The sequence below is a fragment of the Opisthorchis viverrini genome, assembly GCF_000715545.1.
Source record: "Opisthorchis viverrini unplaced genomic scaffold opera_v5_370, whole genome shotgun sequence".
In the NCBI taxonomy this organism is placed as follows: Eukaryota; Metazoa; Platyhelminthes; class Trematoda; order Opisthorchiida; family Opisthorchiidae; genus Opisthorchis; species Opisthorchis viverrini.
In genome coordinates, this window is record NW_008752031.1 from 205,124 (window position 1) to 211,577 (window position 6,454).

A 6,454-nucleotide genomic window follows, 5' to 3' on the forward strand; every position below is an offset into this window, starting at 1 on the left:
CACATTTCATCCTTTTATTCCAAGAATCCGTTTAAAGGCAAAGTGTTCCATAAATACCAGCAGGAATATATATAAATGGTGTGGTAATTGACTGCCGTGAAAAGTTATTCCTTGTTCCGGTGTGCAGCAGTCAAGTCAATTCATGCATTAGTTCACCGTGCCACACAAGGCGCAAGTAAAATGACACTTCGGATCAAAACACAGCAGATCAAACAACAGAGTAGATTAATCAGTTTTACTATATTGGAGAATGGTCAATTCACTCGGACGAACACTTGTCATAAAGTCATAGATAACTCTCTGGAAGCCTATGACCGAGTTCCACATTCTGCTTTGGCCTATCAAATAGGCTAGCGTTCTTGTCAAAAGAACCACGAAATATGCACGAAGATCAACAGTGCCCGAAAAGTTTCTTCGGAGAAATATCCTGTGACGTCCCGAGTGATGCACCAACCAATCCAAGCAGCCTGTCCGGGACAGCACATTCAGCTAAAGAATATCATAGATAAGAGATGTTCAGCTGTGATCCAGTCGAGTGCTGATGAGTGATACTCAATGATATCGGCTATTTCTCACGTATGCTGCATTCCATAGCAACTGAGGTAGACGAGGGCTACTTGATCGTGCTTTCATGTAATCCCTGTTCAATTGAACTACCAATCCTAGGCTTGAGGAGCAAATCCAAATGCCATGCTTGGCAAACAGACAAACAATCGAATTATTACGTTTGCAGCACACAGCGTCCTCGTGAATAAAATATGAGAGAAGGTGCAGGTCAGATCATAGATTTCAATTATTTCTTAGGGTGAAAATGGATGTTTGCATGGAAGACAGTGAGTGTAGGGGAGCAAATCCAAATGCCATGCTTGGCAAACAGACAAACAATCGAATTATTAAGTTTGCAGCACACAGCATCCTCGTGAATGAAATATGAGTGAAGATGCAGGTCAGATCTTAGATTTCTATTATTTCTTGGTGAAGGTGGATGTTTGCATGGAAGGGAGTGAGTGTGGGGAACACCACTGTCAATGGAATAATTAGTCAACCGTTTTAGGATGTCACACGGGATAACTTCTCGAAAGTATTAAAATGCGATAGGAAACTTGAAGCCAACAAGAAGAAGGTGCTGAAAAGGTGAGTTGGTGCCGAACTGGATAATTTTTATGCACTTGCTGATCACAGCCAGATTTCTAGTGTGGTAGGTCAGATTAGTGGAACGCGTGTTTAGTATAATCGTAATTCATGTGATTATTAATCACTTTGAGTAGGCCTCTCAAAAGTCAATCAATTGGTTGTATGGCAGTCCCTCAAATCTGCATCGCCATTCAGCCATAATATTCTCAGTTTTGGAATACTCGTCTTGGCTTATGCTCTATGTGAGTTGGTGGCGCCAAAGCTGTTCTTTCGAAATTCCTTTCATGCCTTCTTGACCCGCTTTTGACGAGCCGGGAGGTGTCGGCATAGAGAGACAAACCAGGTTACGAGGCAAGCTATTGTTCCCTCGCAAACAGTAAATCATTTTTCCACAGAATTATTCAATATTTGAATTTGAAACTGCGATGCGATCCGTAATCGATCGCTCTCTCTGCGTTTTTCCTTCATACGTGGACCTGAGATGTTGCAGTTCAGTCGCCAGTGGTAGTTCAGTTGATATTTTAAACCATTTATTTTTTTCGTTTTTAAGCAGTAAGTGGCATTTTTGCCGTCCGTTCTCTCAGAATAATCAAAGCATTGATTGGATTTCCGAAATTTCTCTCCTCCCAATCAGGTTCGCCTCTTATTTTGAAGTAGGGTGGGAAGAAAGTATCAGAATTCTTGGATTCATCGGCGTAATTCTCCCTCTACAATGTAGACTGCCTGATTTTCACCGGAACTGGATAAAGAAGGTGCATATCATGGTAATGATGTTAATGGATTTCCCGAGTTCATTCTCGATACAGATCACCCGAGTAATTGTCTGCAGCCGTAAGCGCATTGGAATGATTGTAGTAGGCCAGCACCAAGTGTTTCCCAAATTAATTTAGGTTTTATTCTTTTGAATAGGGCTTCAGGTGAATTTTGAATGCGCGCAGATAAGCGTCACTGTTGAACACGGATGTTGAAAATAATGACGGCGCTGATGATGATGATGATCAGAATGATGATGTGAATGATGGTGACTGCCCTAGGTCGTCATGTCGTAATGTATCGTATGTGTCCAGAAGCAGAGGGGTTCCTACTTATTTGCTAGCAGAATTTGTCTTTCTAGAATTAGGTTGTCTCACCTCTATCGATGGTTTCGCTTGTCAGCCTCACATGGCCTCTCTTTCATTATCACTCACCTGGCGCGCAGAACTTGACATGGCAGAAGTTAGTTATGGATTCTGTGAAAAAGTTTGAATACTGCTGGTGTCTTTCGCATTCGAGAACGGAGCCAACTTGAGCCTCTCAGTGCTTGAATACGGGTATTCATAGTGATAACGTTGATGACAATCATATCGTGCTGATAGTGATAGCGATAATGAAGATGCTAATGGATCACTTGAACGACTTTGTCTCAATATGTCTGGCAGAATGAATCAATAGGACAATGGCGTTCATGCTGTCAGTTTCTATCCAGATTGTCTGATTGGGTCTTGATTGTGTAGGCACCGGGAATGGGTACCTTACTTCCGGTTTACTTCCTGTTCCATTATCCTCTTTTTCCACTAAAATATTTTGTAATGCTTGTACGGCAGTGGAGCACCAGTAATTTACTCCGTTCTTGCGGCAGCCGATGATAATGGTGATCATTACCGTAGAACGCCAAATCCTTGAAACGTGATGTATGTGCATGGTGTTTTACAACAGCGGAGTGCCCACTAGTTTACCAGTAGTGTATGTCGTTCCATACCTCGGTTGCCCTAACTCTAGTGATGGGTCCAAGATTTTGCTAACATTGGATTCCTCCTACAATTGCGTAAGCAGATCTGTGTCCTTTATATAGCTTCCCTTTTTCACTATCTCTCACCCACGCGCAGAAAGACATAAAAAAGCCTGCACTGAAGCAACAAAACGAGGAGGTGAAATCGACGATGTTGTTCAGTTACGTGATGAAATACGGTGAAATTGCGAGTCAAAAAACGCCACGGAGAGAGTCATTTGGGTCACTTGAGAAAAGTCCAACTGTTATGAAAATGAGTGCATTCATCGAGATGACAGATGTATTTCGTTATTTTTGAATGGTGAATTTATTTTCATTAGGAACTCCAGTTTCGTTGGACATAGTTCAGCAAGGCTGCTACTCCAGGCATCTTGGTATCCAACAGTAGCCAGTGTCAGTTTTTGGATAACCAAGCAATGGCGTTGGGTACCTTAAACTTCATAAATGTCTGTGCAAGGGCACACAAAAGGACGTCAAATTTAAATGAATCATTCACAAGTAACTCAGAGGAAGAATATATTTACATGGTGAATGAAACTTCCATTTGAAAAGTTAACACTCCAGGAGCCAGTCAACATGTGGCCTCGTGTTGTGGTTTTCCGTGGCTAAACGATGAGTGATGCTTGTGCTGTCTAAGTGCTACTGATCAGTTCCTTGTGGCTGAGCGTTTTAGTATTCAACCATTGGCCGGACAGTTCCCGGTTAGTCATCTACTGGAGGTAGATGTGCACTGCTGCTGACTCCCAATACAGAAGAAACACCTATCCGCAGTCCCTCGGTTTCTCAGCATAGCTTGGCTGCATTGAAAGCCAAAAAACCTATTCCATTGAGAAAGATCCGCAAGGCAGCACAAAGCGGTAGTGTACAATAGCTTGGGTAGAGACGATCGGTTTAGGTACGTCACAGACTCATGGTGTTGCGATTTTAGTTTAAAATGTGCAATTTGACGACGTCGTTAGTGAACTATCTCGCTGAGTTAGAAGATTATTACATATGTTCAATCGCCACGGCAACTGGGAACTCATTTTCAAGTATCTTTCGGTGGTGAAGATCGCATTTGTGCTTTTTAAGAAATAGCGTGTATGGTTACAAGACATGAATCGGCCAAACATAATGATGCTAAGAGTTCCTTGAACTTCCAAGACGACCTAAGATGCCGAAGAGCATGGTCGAAGCATTTAACGAAGTTATGCAAGTTAAGGCAACTGACGGGCAAATAATGGAGAAAGCTCACAGCTTCATGAAACTGCGAGCACATCCAACTTCACATCCGAACATCACGCAGGCAAGGGGTAAGTTGCTTCTTCATTTTATGGATGACGATGCTATGTTAGTTGATCATAAACCGTGTATTGCTTATTTCAGGATATCTTTGTTGATATCGAATGGTGTATTGTATAGTTCAGGCGATGGGGAGCCTCCCTCTTGGAAAATTCATGGTCATTATTATCTACTGATGCACCGGAATGACGGGGCAATAGCAGTGTGTTCAGCGCAATATTCTATATTTTGAAATTTCTATAGGAACAGTTATTAGTTACGCCACTAGATGTCTAAGGAACCAAGTGACCACTTCACATTCCAATGGCAGTCCAATAAGTTGTCCTTTCAGTGGCACAAACGCCTACCACCCCAGATATTAGCGACGAAGACTGTTAATTAGGAAATGACTCTATAACTTCAATTATGATATATTTTGCAGGAAACGAGAGTTACCGCAAACAGCGTTCACCAAAAAGCCTCCTCATGTGGTTTGATACAAATATCTATTAATTTATCTATCTACCCATTTATCTATCAATCTACCTATCTTGATGTACGTTAGGAGGAATCTTGTGTAATCAAATGTTGCTTCGTTTGAAGCATTCTCAGTCATTCGTTCAAACATGTGCTCGGAATATAGTATCTTATGCGTGGTGAGTCATTCGCATTCATGATTACGCTGACTCCGTAGCTGAGATACTGTTATCTATCCGACTACAGGTCCCATAGATAGCTCAGCATGCAACTCATTTAATGGAGCTGTGCATAGCTGGATGCGAGGCTGCTACCCACATCGACTCTGTCCGCAACATCTGTTCCTAACGGACACGCCCCTTGTTGACGGATTTTGCCAAAATAAAATGAAATGCAGCTGTTTCGTATCATGTTTTGCCATCTTCACGAAGCTTGGGTTGTTTTTTTCGTCAAGGTAGCCATCCAGAAATCGTTCGGGAAAAACCGAAAGCATTTGGGCAAAAGTGTCTGGATTCTCAAGCCTTGCGGAATCACCAAGGCGCCTCCGCAAATCTGACGTACCATAGCACGATCGATGAACAGGACGAACAAGAATAGGCCAGTTGGCCGACACAAGTGGAACAGTCTTACTTCCTCTGTCGAGTGAAACGCACTGCTTAAACTTCGACGTTTCTCGTGATCGCTCTGACCATGCTAGAGACGCATCATCGAACTTATCCTCATCCACTTCCGACGAGTTCTCATGCAGTTATTTAAAACTTCATCGGATGCTTAGATGAGATCTTCGGGGAAGGCGTCAGTTTATCTGCAAATCAGGCCGGTAAAGAGACTTTTGCAATTGCATGTTTTGGCAGTTTCCTTACCACCTTGATAGCCTGATGGTGTTGTATCAGATTCATCAACTGGTCGATATTTATGCACGCGGGGCGGAAAGGGTCCGAATACAAGCTGCATGTATCTTGACGAGAATCATTATTCCCGTACTCCAAAGAATATATTTCGGGTACACCGAATGCGCAGTACCGCACAGAAATCAGAACAATGGACAGACCGTTTATCAAGGGAGGTAGAATACCTACTCAGTAACTGGCACAACAGGCCAGTTGGCCACTCGGCTGATGCGCCAAAAATGTGTACAACTATTTTTAAAAAGACCTACTACACACAGGATTGCTGAAAAACCTTCAGCAACGCACTACAGGCCCAATCTTTCTGGGTTACATTAGATAGGCTTAGAATGTAATATTCAATTCAAACACGGTTGATGGAAAATCGCAGACGAATAAATCAAACACGAATCAACCCCACAGAGTGGATCCGGTTTGACAGTTGATTAAGACGTTTCACATATGTCTACCTTGAGACTAAGGAACAAAATCAATCCGTACTGGACGGTCGTTCTGCTGTTGGCTAAAGTTCTCAATCCACAGACTCCGATGGAAGTTTATATGGGAAAAGCGGTCTACAGCATAAAAAACTCCTACATTGCAGTGAACTAGTTGCAGTTTGGAGCCAGGCAACATCAAGTTTAGAGCAAGCAGACCAGATAGAAGTAGGTTTTCGCCACCAACTAGTGGAACTCCTCAGCTACATCTCTTCTTTGGCTAAATGTCTAAGTGAATTAAATGGAATGATACCGTTATATCAAACGGCTTTTCCTACTCCGGTAAGGGTGCACAACAGATTTATTCAAAACGAGCGAGTGCGTGCAAATGCAAATGTTGCCACGGTCCCATCCCATTCAAAGGCCCATTTCTGACATTACAGCTAGACTGACGCCCGTCAACTTCATTCGTGCTTCTGAGAGATGCCTGA